Source organism: Pelodiscus sinensis, chromosome 2 (genome assembly GCF_049634645.1).
Source record: "Pelodiscus sinensis isolate JC-2024 chromosome 2, ASM4963464v1, whole genome shotgun sequence".
Taxonomy (NCBI): Eukaryota; Metazoa; Chordata; order Testudines; family Trionychidae; genus Pelodiscus; species Pelodiscus sinensis.
The window spans coordinates 94,031,525-94,055,424 of record NC_134712.1 but is presented as its reverse complement, the minus strand read 5'-3'; the positions used below and the strand labels follow the sequence as shown (position 1 = coordinate 94,055,424).

The following is a 23,900-nucleotide window of genomic DNA, read 5'->3' as shown; positions in this document are numbered from 1 at the left end:
GTGTTAACACTAAATGCAGGATTTGTTGATATATGATCACCAATGCTTGCAGTCATTGTGGGAATGCAGAAAAGTCAGACTGTGTTTAACTAAGTTCAAAGGAGAGAAACTGTCAGTGTAAAGAACCGCAGATGGACAAGGTTTCCCCTGCCAAAGCTCTGTGTAGTTGAATGGGGGAAGGGCGGAGGACTCTGAATCAGCAGGCTACATTCCCTCCTGGCATGAGTTGTAAGACTGGTTCAACCTGTTTCTCTCCCTCCCGCCTCCCCCCCCCCCCCCCCCACTCCTATGATAGAATTAGAGCAGACTCCATAAGGAGTGTCTTAATTTTAAATTTACTCCAGTGGATGCTGAAATTTCTTGTGTCTGGATTGTGCTTTGGGCTAAGAGCTGAAATCACTAGGTTTGAAATCACCAGAGCCAAATCCACCACAAGCCAGTGGAAGATGCAACAAGTGGCCAGCAGTGCGATGAACAGCCAGCAGAGTAGCAATGGAGAAGTGTAATGAGAGGCCAGCAGAGCAGCAGCAGCAGCGAGGCGAGATGAATGATGAACAAGGCTGTGGCAGAGTGAGCAGGTGGATTGCGAGTGGCCAGCAGAGTGAGTAAGATGCCTCCTTACTCCCCTCCTCCCACCACACACACACACACTCAGAATGGGAGATGAACTCTGCAGATTCACCTATGAACTATAGGTCTGCCCTGACCAAAGGCAGCAACCATGAGTGGGGTGCAGAGAAGGGTTTGGCATGTGAAGGGGACATTTGCATTGCTGGACTTGAGAACCTGAGAGGAAAAGGACTTTGCCCAACCTACTTGAGGTGGAACTTTTTTACTCATGTTTTTTTGTTATGAACTTCAAGGTGTTTTCCCAAATTAATGCCACATTACTTCCCTCCCCCTTTATTAAATGTTTCTTTTCTATACTCAGACTCTGTGCTTGTAAGTGGGGAAGCATTGCCTTTCAAGGTGCCCAGGGGAGGTAAATTTCCCAGCTTAGTGGATGGGGTTAGAGTTAGGGTTAGGGTGGATAGATGGATGGATAGGAACCCGAGATATTGAATCCAGCCCTGGCTGCTGCTGGTGCTACCTGGCAGAAGAGTTGCATTTAGAATAATATAAGCAGAATGATCCCCAAAATCAAAACAGTGAGATATTGAGAAGAACCTACAGGAGTTACGCAGAAATTTCTTCACCACACAACTTCACTGAACAATCTAAAAAGACGTAGGATGGCATTACTTGTGAGAATAACATTCTTTCAGCCCTCTCTGGTTGTTGCTGCTCCCTTTCAAAACAATTATACACAAGCACACACACTACAAAATCTAGAACATGTAATCCCAACAGAATGTATCCCACACAAAAGTGCTTTGTATTCTTTTCTCTGATTGATCATTTCCTACATACTTTAGTGTAACTGAAATATACTACCAATATGCTTGACAACCAAAACAAAGTTCAAAATGAATAGGCTACTCTCTTATTGATTATGTCTTCATTTCTTAGGTCATAAGGTCTATAAAAATAAATGTTTCAGCCTAGAAGGGTATTTACCCCAAGCATTTACAGATTTTTTAACAGCGTATAATGGTATCAGCATCTGCGAAACTACCGTTGTCACAGGAGAGAGAGTACACAAGGCAGCAATACACACAATTGTGTGGTGCACAATACTCGCAACATTTCATGAGTGAAGAAACCTTTCCAACTTCAATTCAAAGTAGGCTGCAGAGCCTGCTTAATCTAATAAATCATTATGGCAAGGAGAAGGAATAGGGCAAAAGGTCCATCTGGCATTTTCATCTTTTAGGCTTAATCCTTACTAGACTGTTTGTTTTATTTCCACATGAGTGTCAGGTTCTTTACTCCTAAGAGCTTTATTACAGGGATTTCCACTCCTTTGCTCATATGCACAAAAAGCAACAGATTTCTCTTTTATACTCCCAACCCAAGAAACTCACAACATTGAAAAGAACAGATTCAGACAAGCTAGAAGATGCCTAAGTAAAATAACAATGGGCTGCTAACATCTTATTTCTTTTGGAATACAAATGAGTGCAATCCAGGATTATGAGTAATATAAAAAGGCCAGATAATGTGAGCAGGAACGTATATGCAGGAATGTAGTCCGCCATTCAACAAGAAATGTCACAGATTTAATAATGTCTCTTGTCAGTCTTTGTAAACAAAATACCGAAAAGAGATTTGTTTGGTTACAATTTACTTTTTTTTTTCCTCTCTGGGAAGTTATTTTAAACAACATAAAAGGAAAAATACAAAGAATAAATGCAGATTAATAAAGTCTGAATGGCTAAAAGAGAAAAACAATGAAATTGAACAAAGTGGGGAGGTATCAAAAGATAAAAATCTTCAATTACCAAAGAAAGATGACTAATCCAACCCTTGTGGGCAAAAATGAACAATATTTGACAGACCCTAGATACAAGACAGAGAGATGGCAAAAAATACATCAAGGAACTATATGGTAATGATAGGCCTGAAAAAAAACCAGCTAGAGATTAATCAAGTAAGTCCATCGATCAAAGATGAAGAAATTATAGCAACAACAAAAAAGATTTTTGAATGGAAAAGAACTAGGTTGTGATGAAATACCAACTTCACTGTTAAAAAGATAGGGAATGAAGGCCCGAAAGCTGTCAGAGATAAAGAATATATTCAAGACAGGAGAATTGCCAGAAGACTTTTCAGCCTCACTGTGTATCCAAATCCCCCCGAAAGAACAATGCTATGGATTCTAAATACTACTGAACAATCAGCCTACCTTATTATGCCTCCAAGTACAAGGACAAGGACAGACTGATAAAGGAATAAGTGAAAAACAATATGTCTAAAAACATGAAAAGGGCATGGTAAACATTATTCTGAACTAAATTTCATAATAGAATGAGCAATTAAAATGGCAATGGTAGTACATTTGTGTTTCATTGACTTCCAAAATATATGAAACAGAATCTTCCCCCTGTAAACCACTCACTAAATTAATATCTATAAGGACTGATGGATACAAAGGCCAAATAAAACAACAATTATACTGGAATGAGAAGGTTCTTGTAATGGGAAATGAAAATGTAACAGAGATTAAGAGAAGCGTGATACAATGTAGTATAATGGTACCAACGCTTACCATTTATGGAGAGTGATTAATTTTATGCAAGAAACAGAAGATGGTATTAAGATGAATGGAAAATAATATTCACTATGCAAATAGTGCTATTAGCTGATTCAGAAAATGGCTGACAACAGTAATGGAGATTTTATATTAATTTGGAAAGAATATGGTCTAGAGTTGAATGTGGACAAGACAAAAGTATGCAAGGATCTGGTATAATATACAAGATTCCACGGAATGATACATCCGTAAACTAGTGAAAATTTTTTCACTATGTAGAGAGTGTAATTCCAGAACATGGAGACTAGATACTAAAGTCTGAACAGAATGAATAAGAGAGAGATCCTGGAATATTAAACATCAGATTAAAAATGACAAATATAAAGACAAAATTCAGACTCTTGGTCTGTTTTAAATTATGGCTGCGAAACATGGGATTTAAAAAAATGAAAATAAAGAAATTAAAATCCTAATAACATAGTCATAGAAGAATTCATATAATTTTAAGAGATTCAGCAGGCAGTGCATGTTTATAAGCACTTGAAGGGAAAGTTGATGACAGAAGAAAATAAGGCAGAAAAAGATCTTAGATGCATGATGTGGTATCTAGTGTGGATTACCTTCAGTAATAAAGATACCACATATGATGGTATAAAAACAGGATACCAGTTCTGGGACACAGATAGACTAGCTCAAATCAGGACAACGGGACAATTCACTTGAGTATGTATATCAAAGAAATGCTAAAAGGTCATAATGTGTTCAAATCATTTATAAGATGCAGTTGTATTGCTGAGCTTAACTATAGGCTATCGTTCAGATCCACCATGAACACTTCAATTTCCCTATTAATGTTTTCCCAACACTTACTAAGAGATTTCATTCTATTGCTGTAGCAATTACTTAGAGGTTCAGTCTAATCAGAGAAAACTGACATAGCTCTTGGACACAAATCTCTGATGTGGTTCAACTCTGCTCATGTACATTGTATGAGGTTTATACTAGGAATAAAGTGTGAGTACTTTCCACCTCAGTAAGTCAACATAATGTCTGGGAGATCACAAGCCCTTAAGTCACAGTTTAGATTCTGCAGAGTGGGCAAAACATAAGGTCAATGCATGCCACCTCTCTCTACCCAAATCTGACGATAGTAAGCATTCCCCATGCTATAGCGCGCTTCTTGCTTTTCCACAAACCTCAGCACCCTCGTGACCCAGGAATAACCTAGAATCCATACATTGGAAACCCTGGCAGGCATATATTTCTTTTCCTCGATAGTCAAGATACCTAAAGTGTCACTCCTAAACCTTCATGTCTTCAGACAGCACTATAATCTGTTTCAAGATCAGGAAATAATCACTTACCTTTCTACCTCTCCCCCAGGGGCTAGTAAAATACAGATATTTCCAAGCCATCAATCCAAAGCTGCCTCTCACCAATCATCATGTCCCCCATCCTATCTCTTCACAAAGTCCTCTGTCTTTGTCTCCTCCCCTCCTAACAAATTTTGGTTAAGTTGTTAACTATTCTGCTGTCTTCACAAGAAACTCTGCATAAAATAACTAATATAACAGAGACAAATGGCAGTATGCAATATGAGTCATTAAATCTTTATTATAACATTGTCAGAGCTTAATGTCTTCCAGGGCTTGCTGGAGCTGAGCCCCAGCACCTCTAGGCTTGATAGTTCATAGCCCTGGAACCATTGGCCTTACTAGGTCAGGTATGAAACCAGGCATACAAAGTTTCAGACTAGAAAGATCAGTGATGGGGCATTTACTAGGGCCAATGGCATCAGCGTGTTCCTGCTAACTACTCAGGCAATCATACAACGGTTATGCAGAAATGCTCTTATATGCAAACTGTTATCCTTCCAGACTTCTCATTTATGCAAGTGAAAAAGTGAATATTTTCTTAAATTCTATTCACAATTTGCCCGCTTCTAAGACTCAGTGGACATTATGCACTATTTTAAATAAACTGACCAATTAAGAAAGTTTGATAAGAAATGTGTTAAACATTTCATATTTAGCTTTATGCAAAATAATACTATGGAGTCACTTTTTGAAAAACATTTTTTCAGCACTTATGTCACCACAACCCCTTGGCTCATTACTCCTCCCTTGAACCACTCAGTACTCCCACAAGGCACAGAAAAAATTAGGAAAATCTATACAATGATAAGGATTAAAGTATCCTTAGAATTGTCATCCTTTACATGATAAGGATGCAATGATGCAGGGGAAGGGCTCCTTTACACATTCATCTACAGTGCAGAAGACTCAGAAAGGTGTGAAGTAGCCCATCCATCTCAATGTGATGTTCTCTGTTGAATAAGAGCAGCCCATAGAGATGTGTGCAATCAGCTCTGAAACAATAGCTCTGAAACCAGTAAACTGCTCCATCTAAGCTCATCTGAGGAAGTGGGTTTTAGCCAGGAAAGCTCATGATGCTATATATATTAGTCTCTAAGGCTATATCTACACAGCAGCTTTATTTCAGAATAATTTACATTATTTTGAAATAACATAGTGCACATCTACACAGGAAGCTGTTATTTCGAAATAAGGTCAAGCTGGAGGACTTCTTACTCCAACTCCTGTAACTGTCATTTCACGAGGAGTAAGGGAAGTCTAAGGAGAGTGCTCTTCCTTTGACTTCCTACTGTGTAGACAGCACCAAAAGCTGAATTAAGCTATTTTGACTTCAGCCATGTAATTGATGTAGATGAAGTTATGTATAATTCGACTTTTTCCTGCAGTGTAGGGGTGCCCTAGGTGCCACAGGACTACTCATTGACATTCACTTCAGTGTGTGTTCCCATTTTCTCCCATGCCCCAATTCTGCACTTTAGAGCCTGTGAAGTATGCCCATTATCAGCTCCTTACTCTAAAGCATAGGACTTTCCCCTGATCCCAGCTTATATGTTGGGACGGGCAGGGGCCTCAGATCCTCTCAGAAAGGTAAGCCTCCCCTCCAAACTCAGTTCACAGGAGAGAGGGTAGGGAGAGGGTTCCAACCTTTGTAGATGGCATGGGCCCCAAGATTCTGGTATGCATGGGAAGGTAGTCTTGGCTAGACAGTGAGGCCGATAGACTTGCTGGCCCCTTAGTATGGTGGGTTGCTCCATGATCCTGGAAAGGGACCTTGTTCAGAAAGCGTGGGACTGGGCACAGCCAGCCCTTAGTGCCGTCCAGACCATGCTACCCCTTAGCCAGCTATTTACGCCAACTGGAGCATGCTGACTGGGGCTCTGGCACCAATTTAAAGGTCCCAGGGCACTGGCTGCTGCTGCTGCTACTGCAGTAGTGGCCAAGAGCCCTGTTCTCTTTTGAATTGCTGGGCCAGGGGGCAGTTGCCTCTTTGCCCCTGCCTTGTCAGTGAGCCTATGGCTAGACAAAGGCAAAGTCCAAGATAGCACTCTATCTAAATCTGATGAAGTTGTGACACTGTGTTTTACATTAACTACATATAGATGGCACTATGTGCAGAGCTGCAGAATCATCTCCTTCAAAGGGCTCACATAAAAGAAAGGTGAAAAGACAGAAACTTTGTGAAACTCTGAAAAAAATCTCTCTTAAAATACATGAGCTATTATCCTACTCCACTATCTGATCCTTTTCTGAAGGGATTCTATCTATGTCCAACAAATAGTTAAAATCTCCTGGTTTGTTACTGGTTATAATTAATTACTCACAGTAACTTCCAGATAAAAGGCCTAAAAAAAGAAAACAAATTAAGATAAAGCGAATGGATTTTTATACAGAAAAAGTAGAACTAACATGTGGCAACAATGAATTAGAAGTCTGTGCAATTCCTTTGAGAGCCTGTGGTGAGGTCATTCACCATTAGTGAAGCTCTGTGCAGTTATCAGAACTTGTACATAGTATAATAGCTTTGTAATTAAATATTTGTCTTCTTTTATCTTGAGGATCTAATTCTGCCTTCAGATTTCTGAGTCTGAAGTGTTCCTATAGCAGATAGTTCTAGCACTGTTTGCTCAGTCTCAGTGGGGCAACTATTTGAGTAGAAGCATATTAAGGGTACATTTTGATTGGAAGATTTTTGTAATTCACTGGTCTGATTTCAGTACTCTCAGTGGATGTTTGCAATGAATCACAATAATAGTTGTATTGTGTTTAACTATGTAATCCATGTATCATGGTCTTGTTTTTAATGACTCCCTTTGTGTGAATCCAAGTCTTTACTTATAAGAGGAAAAAAAGTGTTTCACATTTTATCCTTGCTAAGGTGTCTGTAAAGTGAATGAATGCTTCCTATCTGTCTTGTTAGGAGAGATGGTCTAGCCAACCTCTCAATAGATTTGGATTCCCATTAAAACTTTTCAGTTATCTACTTTCCTGCTAGCTACGGTATGTACTGTATTCTTTTGCAGATGTTTTCCACCATCTAAACTACCCAGACAGAACTACAAGAAATTCTGCCACCCAAACTTTAAAAGGATAACCCAGAGATAGATCAAGGTTTATATTAAATAAGGTGAACCAGTCTGGATAAAATGCAAGTTGGTTTCTATCCTGTAAATAGAATCTAAACCTTAGAGGTTCAAAGCAGTTTGGTTAACAAGCTTAGAAAAGGGGAAAAAAAGGTAGGATCTCAGGATAGATACTAATCTCCTGACAGTAGGTCCTGTCAATTCGAATACACTGTACTATCTTCCTACATAACAACCACCTTATTGTGGAGCTAGCAGCTGTTTCAGCATCTTGACCTTTATCAAATTAAAGATGCCTGTATACGTAAAGCCTCATGTAACATAGGAATTACACCAAAACTCTGCAAACGTGTCCCCAGAAAATACAAAATTGTAATCAAAATTTTAATCAAGCAACAGCGGAGACTATCAGAACAGCTGCTGAAAAAATTGCGAGGGACACAGCCACCATCACCTCTTACTGTAGTAGTTTCATCCAGAGAAGCGGTATATATTGTTAGAGCAGGAGATGCCAGATGTTGCTCACGGTGTCTTACAAGTTCTTTTCCTTAATGTGCAAGAAAGTATTTTTTTTTAAGTTGTGGAAGAAAACTGAGATGATGGTGGTGGGATTTTGATGGGATGGGGAGGGGGGAGAGGCTATTGCAGGCAGAAAGGAGAGTTAGCTCTCTGCTCTATTTTCCCTAACAAGAATCAATGTCTTGAGACTGATTTGCTATCTAGAATAGGACACTGGTATCTGAGCAAAGATCTCTGAAAAAGGAGTTTTCCTGTCAGCCACTTAAGACAGCTAAGACTAGTGCACATATGTAGATAAAACAAATTGCATTGAAAACACACACACACCATGCATCATTTATTTTCTCTCCAATGGGAAGCTGACCTGCAATGTCCTAACATTTTCTATCATTCAACATAGGAGCAAGAATATTAAGTAGTCCTAGTCCAAAATTTAGAGACATCCTCCTGTTCAATTTTCGTCAAAATCCCTGGTATGGTGATTACCTCAGAGATGGAGACTCCAGGGCTTCCAAACTCCTAGTCCTGCTGATCTCCTAAGGCTTCCAAGTTCCTCTGTCTAAAGGGATAAATTAAGATCAGGGGTGGGTAATAAATCAGGTTACCCTCTGGGGGGCCACTGGCATTTTATTTACCTGTGCATCTGCAAGTATGGCCATTGTTCCTGGACAGTGGTAGCTTCAGGAAGCGACATGAATTGGGACGCCACTTCCCTCAGCTTCCATTGGCTGGAAATGGTAATCTATGGCCAAGAGGTGCTTGAAATGGCAGTACAGATAAATAAAGCTTCAGTGCCCAACCAGGGTTTAAAGCTGGTGAACCATGATAGGCTCGCAGGCCACTTATTGCCCACCCCTGACTAAGATAGAAGTGTCATTTCACTTTCTTTTTCTCTTTTAAACTTTGATAACGTTATTTAATGCTGCCTTTTAAATAACAGTTTTTTGCCCAAGAGAACATCATAGCGGCCATATTGAGTCAGACCAAAGGTCCAAAATGCCTAATATACTGTCTCTAACCAGGAGTGGACTGAGGCCGGCTGCGGCAGCTGGTGCCCCAGGCACAGAGGCAGATAACCTTTTGCGGGGCCCTGGGCAGCATAATTCCGTGGGGCCCCCCCTTTGCCACGGCTCTTGTGCAGTGACACCATGCGCATGCGCAGTGGCGCCACGGAGCATGCGCGGGGCTTTTTGAAGCACGGGGCCCGGGGCAGCCGCCCCATTCGCCCTGCCCTATATCCGCCCCTACCCAGGCAGAAGGCGCGATTGTCACCCCCGCCTGCACGGCCATCAATGGCCATGACATAACCATAGGACGCCCCTAGGCAACTGCCTAGTTTGCCTAGCCTCACGGGCTACCCCGTCTCTGACAGTGACCAGTACCAGATGTTTCTGGCAGTTGCAGATTTAGAGACATCTGGCTCTTGTGTCCCTGGCCATCTTGGCTAAGAAACATCAACTTATCCTCCATGAATTTATCTAGTTGGTTTTATTTTAACTAGTTTATTTCTGGCCTTCACAACATTCCACAGGAGAAGTACCACAGATTGATTGTGCATTGTGTGAAATAATACTTTGTTAGGTAGGTTTTAAACTGCTCACTATTTATTTCATCATATGACCTCTAACTCTTGTTATTATATGAAGGGGTAAGTAACACTTTGCTAGTCAGTTTTCTCACACCCTTTATGATTACACAGACCTCTGTCTGTGAGTCCAGTTGTTCAAGTACTCCTCCTAAACAGTAAGAGCTAGGACCACCAAATTTGGTATGCAGCCTCCTCTTCTTCTAACTTAAACCAAGGTCAGGATTTGCTTGTGCCGGGACAACTGGAAACCCAGGAAAAGAATTGTTTTCCATAACAGGCTGTTCTGAGGGACAAAATATAAACATGGCCACTAGGGGCAGCGAGCCTGCAGGGGAGAGCTATCTTGCAGAGTGTCCAGTAGGGGGCAGCCATACCACCAAGAGAGTGGCCAGCAGCTCTGAGGCTCCATCATCTTGCCTGTGAGCATTCCACTTCATGTAAATAGCCCCCATCCCAAATCCTTCCCCACCCCTTCCCAGCCCTTGGCCACAACACTGGACCGGAATAGGAGGGGCACAAAAAAGGTCCCTGGAAACAAGGGGAGGGTCTTGGGGGAGAGAAAAGGACCATGCCAAATGAGACCTCCCATCCTGAGTTCCTCCTCAGTTCCCAACCCTCACTCTCAGCTCCCCCTCCCATTCCCTGCCTCATGCACCCTTCCCCCCCCCCCCCCCCCCCAATCCCAGGGTCCAGACCTGACTCCCACACACACACACCCTACTACTGACCCCTGCCTTGAAGGACCCAGGCAACACTGAGTAAGTCTGCTACTACTAAATAATACAAAACTCTAAAACTCAGCTTTTCCTTCAGGCTTCCCCAACCAAATAAATCACCCTTTTGCACAAGCCAAAAGAAAACATTGGATTCTGATAATCATTAATTACTGATTGGATGCATCTCCTTACCTTTGTTTACTTGCAGGCTGATGAGCACTTTACACTAAGATTATTTTTATGTAATTCAATGTGCATATTTTCCTGGCAGAACATTCTCATACTTCCTACTTATTCAATAAAGGAAAAACCATGTTTTCATGAGCATATTTAATTTCTTAAATTATCTACATGTATTTTTGTGATTTCTCTTATGTGTAGAGATAAGGGAAAATGAAATAAAATAAAATAATGCAATTATACATTCATTTCAAGCACAGGAAATTTTGATGAAATACTTCAGATTTCATTAGCATGTCACACAAAGTTGAAAAGCAACCTTTGCTCTCATACATACTTGTGTTTAATATAAACTATAATTAATCATGCCTGCTTTCTTTGGAATAATTAGCATGTAATTTTGCTTCCTTGGTTGGCATACTCCAACTATATCATTATTTTGACTAAAATTAACCCAGCAGATATGACACAAATTAGGAGTTTCGGCATAAGGTTAATGATATGTTTAAGTTCCTATTCCGCCTCTGCTTACTGGATGTAGAAAGTGGTTTCCTTTCCATCAAATAGAAACAATAAAGTACTCTGAAAAGAGAAGTAGAGCACAGAGACACAATAACTTAGGCAATTAGTACCAACTAGATCATTCTCTAAATAGGAAGAGCGGTTAGCTAAAATACAGGGTGAGAGCCTGGCTCAACTGAAGTCAATGTGAGTTTTGTCACTGAGTTCCATATGATTTCACCATAATGTCTGGCCCTAAGAAAGGAGATGTACAGCTAATATAAGAACTACTGAGTAATAAAACAGACTATGGAAATGGCATATCATTATGACAGATATCAAAAACTGATTAGCAACTGCATTCTAACACTGGGATCTTCAGAGTAGTCTGCCTGACCCCACTGATCTTTTCTGGCTTAATATATGACCATATTAAACCAACAGCATTTAAAAAAATAAACCACTATGGATTTCAAAGAGTAATAGTACAATATGATCTACGACTAACTTTGGCAACCTATGAAACATGGTTTATGAAACATGGTTAAGTTAAATCAAGCATATGAGGCTCCGTGTCTTTAAATATAAAACTGGTTTACAATTCATAGGTTACCTTTTCTTTATCTAGTTGGGATCATAGGAGCAGTTTGAATAAACTGTTCTTTAATAGAGTAGGGCAAATATTTCATGTTTTTCATCAAGCATTTGACTGATTTTGCTTTGACAATACACATGCCCTTTTGATCTCTTTCCATGAATGTTTGAAGGACTGAGTTTTACTAACATGAATATTACCAAAAAGCAAATTTCAGAGATGCTAGTAACTATGAATGGAGGCAGAGTTTTAAATTAGCATATAGAAGTAATAGTCCTAGTACTGCTTTCTGCACTCAGGCAATCAAGAAAAAGAATGTATGATTTATAAGACCAGTCAAAATTAAACTGTGAATTTTAAATCCTCCAACTGAACTGTTCACGATAAATCTATTAAGCAAAACAAACAACCTTCAGAATTGTAAAACAGGTTAAGTGAATAAATTCAAGAATGTCTTTCTTTGTTTTGCAGATATTTCAATAGCCAAGAGGAAGGCTAAATTTGTTGAAAAAATCCTTTGTTGCAAATTGTTCACTAAGCCCTAATTAATAATGCTTTTGTGTTCAATTCACTTTATAACATGCCATGTTAGTAAGGATAGTAGCTCATATAACAATGTAGTAGTATAGTGTGTGTGTGTGTGTGTGTGTGTGTGTGTGTGTGTGTGTGTGTGTGAATGATGGGTCATTTGAATCACATTCCTTGCTCATATATGGTGACACGGACTTTTAGCTAGTGATGATGTATATTAACTGATTTCCCATCCGAAAAATGTGCCCCCTCCCAGCTACTCATTTATATATATGGATATACGTGTGTGTGTGTGTGTATATATACACACACACACCCTCCCTCCCAGCTATGTGTGTGTGTGTGTGTGTGTGTGTATGTATACTCTCTCTCTCTCTCTCACACACACACACACACACACACACACACACACACACACACTATACTACTACATTGTTATATGAGCTACTATCCTTACTAACACACACACACACACACACACACTAGTATCTCCGTAGGGGGCAAATTCTTCAGCTGGGTAATCAGTTAATACACATCACCATTAGCTCCAAGTCCCAGTCTCCATGTACGAGCAAGGAATATGATTCAATTGACCCATCACATTTCTAAATGCTTTAGAAAGTTTAACATGGAAGCAACCTAATATCATGAAATAAAAGACATTGCTGCATTTTGGTAGCACTCTACCAGAACATAAAAAATGCATTGTAAAACAACTTAGACCAAGAGTTCTCAAACTTTTTGATATGGGGACCAGTAAATCCATTCACAAACTTTTGGAGGACCGGTAACATTCATTTGCATATTTGCATATTCATTAATCAAATGATGAATATTCAAATAAGTTGTTTCTGGTCCTCCCAAAGTCCTCAATGCCAGCTTTAGTAAAACTTTTGATAGGGTTACCCACAATATTCTTGCCATCAGGTTAAAGAATATGGATTGGATAAATGAAGTGTACGACAGACAGAAATCTGGTTAGCCCAGGGTTTCCCAAACTTTTTACTTAAGTTGGAATCCTTTTTTTTCAGTACTGTTTTTTGCAGCCCAAAAATATAAACACATAAAAAACAAACTGAGAAAATACCAGACATATAACATGTCTGATATTTTCTTACTAGGTAAGTTTTATTATTACTCGATGTATCAGTTTGTAGTTTCGAACTGCCTGGCTGCTAAATGTGCTCAGGGTGCACGTGTGTGTCTACCAGTCAGCCAGTTCACAACTACTTGGGGGGGGGGGCACAATAGAATCCCCAGGCCAGACTCACTCGTGCTTTGCGGGGGGGGGGGGGGGCAGCTCCCCGAGATCTACATATGGCCGGGTCAGTCCCGTTCCCCCCGCTGTGCCTCTGGCCAGCCCCACTTCCTCCAACCCCCTCCCGGACAGCTAGTTCTCCCCGGCTTCTCCTCCCAATCTCCCTTGGCCAGCCCCGTTGCCCGCATCCAGCCCTGCTTCTGGCTGCCGCTTCTCTCCCCCTCCCCACACACATCTTCCCTGGCCAGCTCCCTACCCCTGACCTCACGCCCCCCAGCAGCCCTGCTTCCACTGGCCCCCCAAATCTTTCCCGGCACCTCCGATGCCTCAGGCAAGCTTTGCTTCCAGCAGCTGCTTCTCCCCTACTCCTCCCGATCTCCCAGACAGCCTCCTGGCCTCTCGCCAGCTCTGTTTCTGCCAGCTGCCCCCTGCCCCAGACCTCCAAAACCCACCCTTATTCCCCTGTCCAGTGTTGCTTCTGGTGGCCAGCTCCCTCCTCTTCCTCCTCTCCCCCCCTCGCTCCTGACCTCCCCTAGCTATGCCTCTGCCTGGAGCCGGAACATCGGGCTGCAGGTTATGCCCAGGCCGGCCAAGGGCTTGGCAGACCCGGTGCCACACGGGCACTCTGGGAGTCCGAAACACCCCGACAGCCACACTGAGGCCCAGTATTTTTTTCCTGTGGCCCGGTAGTGGGCTGCAGCCCTTAGTTTGGGAAACGCTGGCTTAGACAATTGAAACATCTAGCAAAACTTAAAGGATGTTAATATATATGTTATTTCCAGCTGGCTTCACAGTTAAAAAAAAAAACTTTCAAAACATCATTTTGATTATGTTACATCATGTATTATCACGTTGGTCTCCTGATGTACCCCAGTAATGATAAGCCAGCTGGTGTGAAGAAATTTATTTTGCAGCTGTAAACTGTGTTACATTTGCAAAGAAACCCACCTTAAGATATATTTATAAAAATAAAATAAACTTAAACTGCTTAGTAAAATGTTACTTTTAAAAATACTTTGCAGGGGCTCTAAGGTAAGAATTCTACAAGGTTATAATGCAACTGAGAAAATCATTGCAAGACTATTTGACAATCCCTTCTAAAGGCTTCGTTCAATCAGCCAGTCTTTCATTGCTGACTTCCATTCAACCATTACTTCCTTTTTGATTCTGTGTTACTATATCTGTTGCACTAGGCAGCATTTATTTTATCACAAATATGCGAAGAAACAGCAAAAATGGCAGAATCAAATATATAATCATAACAAAGCATCCCATGGTTAGAGCTGATTGGAAATACTCTCACAGAACATTTTTTTTCACCAGAAAATTCCAATTCATCAACATCAAAATCTCTTGTGGAGGTGGTTTGATTTTGACAAAGTTCACCTGCAAAACAGTCAGGAGTCCAAATTTTCCTGCCATCTGTTTCCATCAGAAACCTGCCTGGTTGCCTGCCAGCTTTCCCATCCACCGAATGGGCTGCTGGGGAATTTAGGCTCTGGGCTCTTCAACAGCCTGCCTAAGGCACTGACAGAATTGAGAGCCTGAAAATTCAAGGTACCAAGATCCTCCATAGTTCAGTTGGCAGACTGATGCAGAATGGGCTTCCCAGTTTGCCAAGCCAGTTGTCTGGATAGGAAGTGGGTCCCAAGTATGAAGGTTTCCCTACTTGAGCTGGGCTCCCAAAGCTTCTAGGCTGACATTCAGCTGATCTGATGGTGACTGGTAGTTGGAAGCACAGAAAACATGGAAAGCTTTCATTCTCATGGCTTCTCAGCAGTTTGTGGCTATGAGGGGTGCAACTGATAGCACAAAAACTCTGCAAGTGTACACATTGTCAATTGTCAATTTGAACTGATGATCTTTGTTGTGACTATGTTACCTTCCTGTGCTCTCCATTGTATTGCATTAGAACATGACCATCTCTCTCAGATGGTTGTAGCACCTCTTTGTTTTCTATATTATTTCTGGTGTTGGCTTAATTTTGGAATCTGTTTAAAAAATCTCTCTGCTTCTTTCTCTCCTTGTGGTACCAAAAATACATCTCTCACCAAATAACAAAACTGCAATATTTATTCCATGCCAGCTTCTCAGAAACTCCCTATATAATGGTTCACACCAAACCATTTTAGATAGAAAATACAATAAAGACACATGTGGATTCTTGGTCTAGTCAATGCACAGGACACATCCCATGACACCTAAAAGCCTCACCAAATACAGTCATTTTGGGAATATCTACACAGCCCTTGGTAGCAAGACTCTCAGACCAGTTCTGCAGATTTGGGATAGTGGGGTTATGCTTGCTCTCTACAAATAACTGTATAAACAGCACTTTTGAATGTGTGACTCCTACAAGAGCACAGGCTCTGATATCTAGGGGAGGGAACAAGCTTCGGAGCCCACTCTTCAGCCTGAACCACAACTTTAAAATCTGTTGTGTAGGCAGCATTTTGGAATGCTAGCTCAAGCAGGACTAACCTCAATCTGTTGATCTGAGTTGGAAGACTAATTCCTGCAAAGTGTGTAGGGTACCTATAGGGCTCCTCTTATGTAGCAACTGCAGGGGGTCTATGGAACACATTTTCAAGGAAGCCAGAATCGAAACATGACATGCCACACACATTCCCCCAGCTACAGATGTTCTACTATGCATTCTAAAGACAACTGAAAATTATTTTATATGCACACACACAGGTCCCCATGCCATAATTTTTCAAAGAGAAAAATCTGTGTCATGATTACAGAGCTAACTGTCCCTATGTCCACTCTCTGATCTCTTTTTTATTGCATGCTCTCAGGTCTTGGGCCTTATATTTACTCACAGCAGAGCAGAATTCTGCAATCCTCCTACTGTTAGGCTATGTCTACACTTAGAGCTGGGGGTATGATTTCTAGTGCCAGTAGAGATACTTCCCACTGAGCTAGTACACTAAAAATTGTCAGTAGTCATGGTAGCATGGGCAGCTGCAAGTGGCTGAACAGGCTAGATGCTCTGAATACAATTCCCCCCAGACTTTGGACAACCATAGCTATTTGTAGGCATGTGCCCAATGAGCATGGGTGGTCAGTAATGTAGGCAAGAGAAGGCACAGCCTTCCCAAAATTGCCTATATGCCCCATTGTCTGGGGAAAGCAAGGCCACCAAGGAAGGCTGGGGCCATGGTGCAACTGCCTGGATCCTCCCTTTGACCAGGAAGGATCGAGCTGGGGGTGGGTGGGGCTTGGCTCCAGGGATGGGCCTCAGGCAGAAAGGGCAGGGCAGGGCTGGAGCTGAGGCAGGTGCTTGTCTTCCCCAGCTGGGCTTTCACCCACTGCCCATGCCACTGAGAGGTAGCACAAGTATGTCTGTTCAAGCAGTGAATCACACGCATTGCACCAAGCACCCCTAGATGCAAACTTAGATTAGAGCCTACACTATAATGCCCTGTGTATAAGTGCTCTTACCCTTCAGGTCTTACCCTTAATTCACCTTTGGTTCTTTCATTTAGGAGTTTTTGACTAGTGGTTATTATATAATTTATTTTATATTTTTTTAACAGTAGAAACAAAGCTTTCAGATAAAAACGATTATGATACGACAAACCCTCTCTATGGTAAAACTTTAAAGAACAACAAAGAGTGTTGAACAAATCATGTAGATGGTATCATGAGCTTTCGTGGGTACAATCCACTTCTTCAGATGAATGGAGTATTAAAAGTCCAGTTCCAAAATAAGGGGGGAGAGGGAAGGAAGGGGAGAAACAGTGAATTAGAGTGTTCATGTTACCAGAAGCTGATAGAAAAGGAACAAATTGTTCTTAAGTACCCATTGTTTGGTTGTTTATGTCATTAGGATGTGAAAGGTAGTGTGCTAGCCAGGTAGTATCTTTATTCATACCTTTTTAATGGGTTCCAAATGGTTTCATTCATTAAGCATGATGCTAAAGTGGCCTTTTGGCTACAATTCTAATGACCATGATAAAATAAGCAAGATGTAATATAAACATTAGAGATTGACACCCATATTCCAATCCCATGTCCACTGCACCCAGAAGTTTCTAGTTTTGCTCAATTCTGAGTCTTATCTTTACCACAGACCGGTTACATAGTCTGGGCCTGTTTTATCTCTTCAACCATCAGCTATACCCAGAGTGCCCTGTCTGTCTGTCACTTGTCTCCAAATTTAGCAAACTCTCTCCTTCTATCCCCTCTCCCTTGTAGGATTAGCCTCCAGATAGTTTTGTGTTTCTCTGATCTGTGATGATCTCTAATACACTGAACAAAACACAGAACTGTATGTTGTCTTCATTGATCCAAAACAAACACAAACAACTGTTCAATACTGTGCAGTCAGCATTGGCCTTTGGAAAATTCTAGAAATGTCCAGCTGCGTCACCAAATTCATTAACACTGTGCACCAATTTCACAAAGACACAACTGAAGAAATATTCTCAGATGTTGCTCTCTAAATCAGTGTTCTCCAATCTTTCTAAGCACAAGATTACTTTTTTCAATGTAAGTGTCATCCAGGATCTACCTCAAACTGAAATAGACTTGGCCCACCTTTGACCTGTCCCTGCTCACTCCATCCTTCTCCTCTCCCGCATCCTCCCTCACTTTTACCAGGCTGCATCAATATTGAGACAATGTGCAGATGTGCACCACCAATAGAAACCAAAAAACCTAGATACAATGTATTACAAAAAATCATAGGTATAATTACATCAAGCAGGACACGTTAGACATTTTATAACTCACTTTTCAAATAATTAAATCAAAGTGTAAGAGAAAAAGAAAATTTATGAAATGCACAGACCCATCAAAAAACTAAAATAACACTTTGAAAGAAGTAAAAGAAACAACATCAAAGCTGTTGGATCAGGAGGTGAGTGTGAAAGAGATAGTGTTTGTGAGAGTGACAGAGACACACACGTGTGCAAGAATCACAGAGCTTTGCATTTAAGTATGCTGAGCACATTCAGACATAGGATCAGCTGCCAGAAAGCTCCTTCCATCTTGAGCCCTGTTATGTCCCCCCCTCTATGGAGACTGAGTACAGTGGTGGTAACATTAACACGCTGTCAGCCGACGGTCAGGGCAGTGTGTATGTGTGTGTTTCCGAGAAAAGGTTTAACGTCCGTGTCTTTACTGCTAGGACCGGGGTCCCGTAGCAGAGGGTGGCCAGCAGGCCAACAGATGCCCCGTTATATAGGAAGAGCTTATTACACCTTATATTTTAGCTGCTAGAACACAGGGGTTCCTTCACAGCGGGCAGCCTAGGGAAGACTGAAAAGTGCCCCAACGGATCTGTCACCTGGGAGTGAGACAGATCCAAACACCCAAGCTCTTCCTATGCCTGTCCTTTTATGACCGGCTGAAGTTCTTTTAAATTGTGCTTGATTCTATTACAGCAACTGAAGAAGTCAGGTTAAAACTTAAACAGTTACAGGTTTATTAAAAAGACTTATAAATCACATGGTTACAATGGCTATTGCTCTATTTCTTAAATGCTAGCAAATATATATATATATAGGTCTTAAAAATGATTACAGGAAAAAGGTAAAGATAGAAAATAGAAATAATGGTACCAAGTGACAGCTTAATCTTTAAAGAGCTCTAACACTATATATATATATACTTAAACAAAGGACCACATCCAGGTACAATTTTTACCCCTTTCTGTGCCTCTCGACTCCAGCGTGTCAGGCCAGGGCCGGTCTCTCAATTCCTAGGAAAGACGAATACGAGGTGGGCGTCCCCTCTGGAACCTCGGGAGATCAAACACCTAACCCGACCAGCAGATAGATGGTAGATTGACACTCAGAAAAAATGTGCTGCTGGACCCATCTATATACCCCTGGGGGCCCGTATCCTCTTTCACGAGGAGTAACGGTAGTTTGAACTAGGAAGCCTAGTTCGAACTACCTAGTTCGTGCCCCGTGTAGCCGCGCTGCACGGGGTTCGAACCAGCGGGGTTTTAAAAAGGGCGGCTCCCCGCTTATGCAAATGAAGCCCGGGAAATTCAAATCCCGGGCTTCATTTGCAAGTGCGGTATGCCTACATTACCCCGCTAGTTCGAACTAGCGGGGTAGTGTAGACATACCCTAAGTGGTTACTGATCATGCCATTCATCAGTGGGACCTATATATTCCTCTGTAGCCTGGATCTTTATAGATTAGACTACATAGCCACAAGAGAACATATGGACATCCCATGACTTCATTGTTGCATCAGACAGATAGCCATATGATCTCCATAGGTTCTCTTTGGGGATTGTGGCTGCTGGTTCATAAATGTATTCTGTACAATGAATAGCCTCCCTTGTGGAATGTATGGTGTTCTGCTACTGCAGTTGCAGACAGAACTCAGACAGAAAATTTCTCCTTCCTATTAACTGCTCGAATTCTTTTACATCCACTGGAGCTGGCATATCTTGGACGGCCTTGATCTTGTTAGGCTCTGCTTTCCATCTCTCTGCTGTAAGAATATTTTCAGTGCATGTCACCTCACGCTGTCTGAGTCACATTTTTTCTGGGTTGTGTTTTATGTTCTTGTCCCAACACTGCTGTAGAAAAGTTTGGAGTTTTCCATTATGGTCTCATTAAACTTCTGTATGATTACTCCTTTCACCTGCAATGAGGAAACCATCTGCAGTTATTTTCACCTCAGGCATTCCTTCCAGCACTTTGGTGAGTCTTCTCTGAAACACCTTTGGTGCTTTGACTTATGCTCATCTATATGGACAGCCATCTGTAGTGACCAAAAGCTGTTTCAAAGGTTGTCATAATGCTGGACTCTTTTACATATGTTTGTGTCAAAACATTCATATCACAAATGTTAAAGATTTTGAGTTTGGTGAATTCAGGCAAGAGATCATCAATTGTCGGGAGTGGATAGGGAGAGCTTTGGGATGCCCTGTTCAATGTCTTTGCTCTATGCAGATGTGAAACATCTTCTCTGCCACCACAATGCTACTTCTACAGCTACTAGGATAACTCTTCTCTGAAGACTTTTGAGTTATTTGTGTATTGGATTATGTAACACCTCTGGATAAATAGTGCCCTGGTTTCACTATGGAACCAACTTCCAATCAAAACTTTCCTTTGAAGCACCTATTACCTTTGAAAATACCCCAAGGGGTTATTTTATTTATTTATTTAAATATGTTTACCCTGCCTTTCTATTTAAAATATTCAAGGCGGTTACAAAAGTATCAACATTGTCCATGGGCTTCCCTCCTTATTTCTTACCTTGCAGCTATAAAATTCTTATGCTGTAACCTGATCACATTCATGGCTTGTATGTTTGTATTTCTCAAGAGGCTTTTGTGGTATTTACCATTCACTACCACAAACTTCAGTTGGTCCTCTGTTATTTTTCAAGTAAGTTATTATGAGATCATGTTTTCTTGCAAGCTATGTTATGCTCTCATCATGTACTGAGTAGATTGCAACTGCTCTTTGCAATGGGCGTGTTCATTTCCCCAAGGAATCGCATTGTGTAAGGCTCTGTTATCTCACTGAAATCACACAGGGCATTTCCCGATTAATGTTGTTGTGTGCACAGAGGTCAGTATAGTCTCTTGTTGCTTTCTTGTCCCAGCAGCCTGAACCTGATACTCTCTCAGACTCAAGATGTCATCACCCTGTCTGATGTGCTATCTTCTCTTGTACAATTCTGAGTCTTCCTAGGGCATTCTTCTGGTTTTGCTTACACTGCTAAAATGGTTCAACTTGCCACATTCTTGAAATGCTGTTCCAGAGCAGGACATGTCTCATTTACTGGCTCATATTTTTTACTACTGTAAATGTACCTCACTCTGGCCACCTGCTCTCCTTGTTGTTGTTTCACAAAATGTGCTTCTTGGGGAATTGTATGTCCTGGGGCCTTCAGCCTCTCCATGGGGCTCCCATGGCATGCCCTATCTCTAAGCATTTGTCTAATGTGAGACTGTCTTTCAAGAGCAAGTGATAATCCCAAGTGCTGCAAACTGTTCCAAATTAGGGAATCTATCAAGATCCCCAAATTTGAAGGCTGTAACACAGGGGCCTATCTCACCCCCTGCAGAGTGGTCTCTGTAGGCGGAAAAAATGTGCATCCATGGTTTTGTTCTTCTTTGGGAAGTAATAATTTGCACTCATAACAATTGTACTCCAAACTCCTGCCCCAACCCAGAGCCCCATCCCGCATTCTGAACATCTTATGCATGGCCCCACCCCAGACCCCTCAACCCCCTCCTGCACCCAATCCCCTACCTCAACTGACAACTGCCTCCCATATCCCAAATCCCTTGGACCACCCCCTATATTCCCCTTCTGTTCCCCAAGCCCCTCATCCCCAAACCAGAGCTCTCACCTCCCTCTTGCATCCCAATTCCCTGTCCCAGTCCAGTGAAAGTGAGTGAGGGTGGGGAAGAGTAAGCCAACAACGGAGGGGGAATGTATTGAGAGGGGGTGAGGCCTCAAGGAATAGGTGAGGCAGGGGACATGGCCTTGGACAATGGGCAGTGCTAGGGAGTTTGGTTTTGTCCTATTAGAAAGTTAGCAACCCTAATCAGGACATATATATATACATACGTCTCTTTTACAGAAAGTTTTACCATCCCCTATGGTAGCCAAGGCATATTTAGATTCTTTAGATAAATTCAATGACTGTCCCATCCTAGTCTGATTCAAAAAAGATACCTCATTCTAAAACCTACCCAAGTATTTTTACTTTCTGTGTTCACAGGCCTTTTCCTGACTTGACATTATCTTTTAACAACTCCAGAATTTGCTGAGAAGTGGCTTATCTTGCACCATTCTTTTCCTTCCTGCTTGTTTTTACTGAAAGGCCCCTGTTAAACTAAACTAGTATATTCAGTAAAAACATATCAATAACCAGGTCTATACAGGCAGTCCCCGAGTTACGCGGATCCGACTTATGTCGGATCCGCAGTTACAAACGGGGCTTTTCTCGCCCCGGAGGACGGAAGCGGCGGGACGCCCAGATGCGCCGTGGTCCACCACCCCCATCCTCTGGAGCGAGAAAAGCTGCTCCCCATCTCCCTGGTCTGCAGGGAGACGGGGAGCAAAGCCTTGGAGCACGCCCGCAGCGGGACAGCCCGGGCGCACTTGAGCTGTCCCCCTGTGGGCGTGCTCCGCGGCTTTGCTCCCCGTCTCCCGACCAGCAGACCAGGGAGACAGGGAGCAAAGCCACGGAGCACGCCCGCAGGGGGACAGCCCAAGCGCGCCTGGGCTGTCCCGCTGCGGGTGTGCTCCATGGCTTTGCTCCCCGTCTCCCTGCAGACCAGACAGACGGGGAGCAAAGCCGCGGAGCACGCCCGCAGGGGGACAGCTCAAGTGCGCCCGGGCTGTCCTGCTGCGGGCGTGCTCCAAGGCTTTGCTCCCCGTCTCCCTGCAGACCAGTGAGACGGGGAACAAAGCCACAGGGGGACAGCCCAAGCGCGTCTGGGCTGTCCCGCTGTGGGCGTTGTCCAAGGCTTTGCTCCCTGTCTCTCTGCAGACCAGGCACTCCCTGCTAGTGCCCCCGCCCCCAGAAGACCATGCTTTTCTTGCCTACCCCTGGGGTAGAGCAGCTGGGGGCTGCCGGGTTGGTCCCGCAGCGCCGCTCTGGACCAACTCGGCAGCACCCCAGCTGCTCTGCCCCAGGCGTCCTGATTCAGCCGCTGCTGGTGCAACCCAGCAGCAACCCAGCTGCTCTGCCCCAGGCGTCCCCAAGTCAGCCACAGCTGAAACTGACCAGCGGCTGACTACAGGAAGCCCGAGGCAGAGTTGCTCTGCCCCAGGCTTCCTGGAATCAGCCGCTGATCAGTTTCAGCAGCAGCTGACTTGGGGACGCCTGGGTTTCTTAAGTTGAATCTGTATGTAAGTCAGAACTGGCGTCCAGATTCAGCAGCGGTTGAAACTGATCAGTTTCAGCAGCGGCTGACGCCAGTTCCGACTTACATACAGATTCAACTTAAGAACAAACCTACAGTCCCTATCTTGTACGTAACCCAGCGACTGCCTGTATACACAATACCTGAATTCTTGTGGAGAAGCTCCAAAATTCATCACAATATCATTTAAGATAATCCAAAGCAACTAAAAAGATTTGTCTCCTTTCACCACAGGATTACAAAGCAAGTTAGACTTACTGTAAAAAGGGCATGTAGTACAATAGATTGGACATTGTACCACACATTTCAATCAACATTAAGTACCAAAAGTAACTAACTCTAAAGTTACTAAACTCTTCAGTGCTCCCAATAAACAAAACAGACATATAAAATAACTTTTTAGGACCTCTGGAGATATTTCACCATAGAGGTGAAACCTTTTACATAAATATTAGCTTACTCATTAAATTTGGTGATATTATCACTGAGGAAAGATTTGATTCAGAGATTTGTTTTCCTTTGTGCCATTTTATTTGAAGTATTGTAGAACATCAGCTCCTT

At 42.4% G+C, this 23,900-nt stretch overlaps 1 long non-coding RNA gene across 1 annotated transcript in view; it reads left to right on the top strand.

Moving 5' to 3' along the window:
• Positions 1–304: 304 nt before the first annotated feature.
• LOC142827134 (uncharacterized) overlaps positions 305–23,900 on the top strand; it is a 37,818-nt gene continuing 14,222 nt past the window's right edge. Inside the window, exon 1 of the long non-coding RNA XR_012901584.1 lies at positions 305–601. This is a non-coding gene — a long non-coding RNA (uncharacterized LOC142827134). The remainder of the gene's footprint in view (positions 602–23,900) is intronic.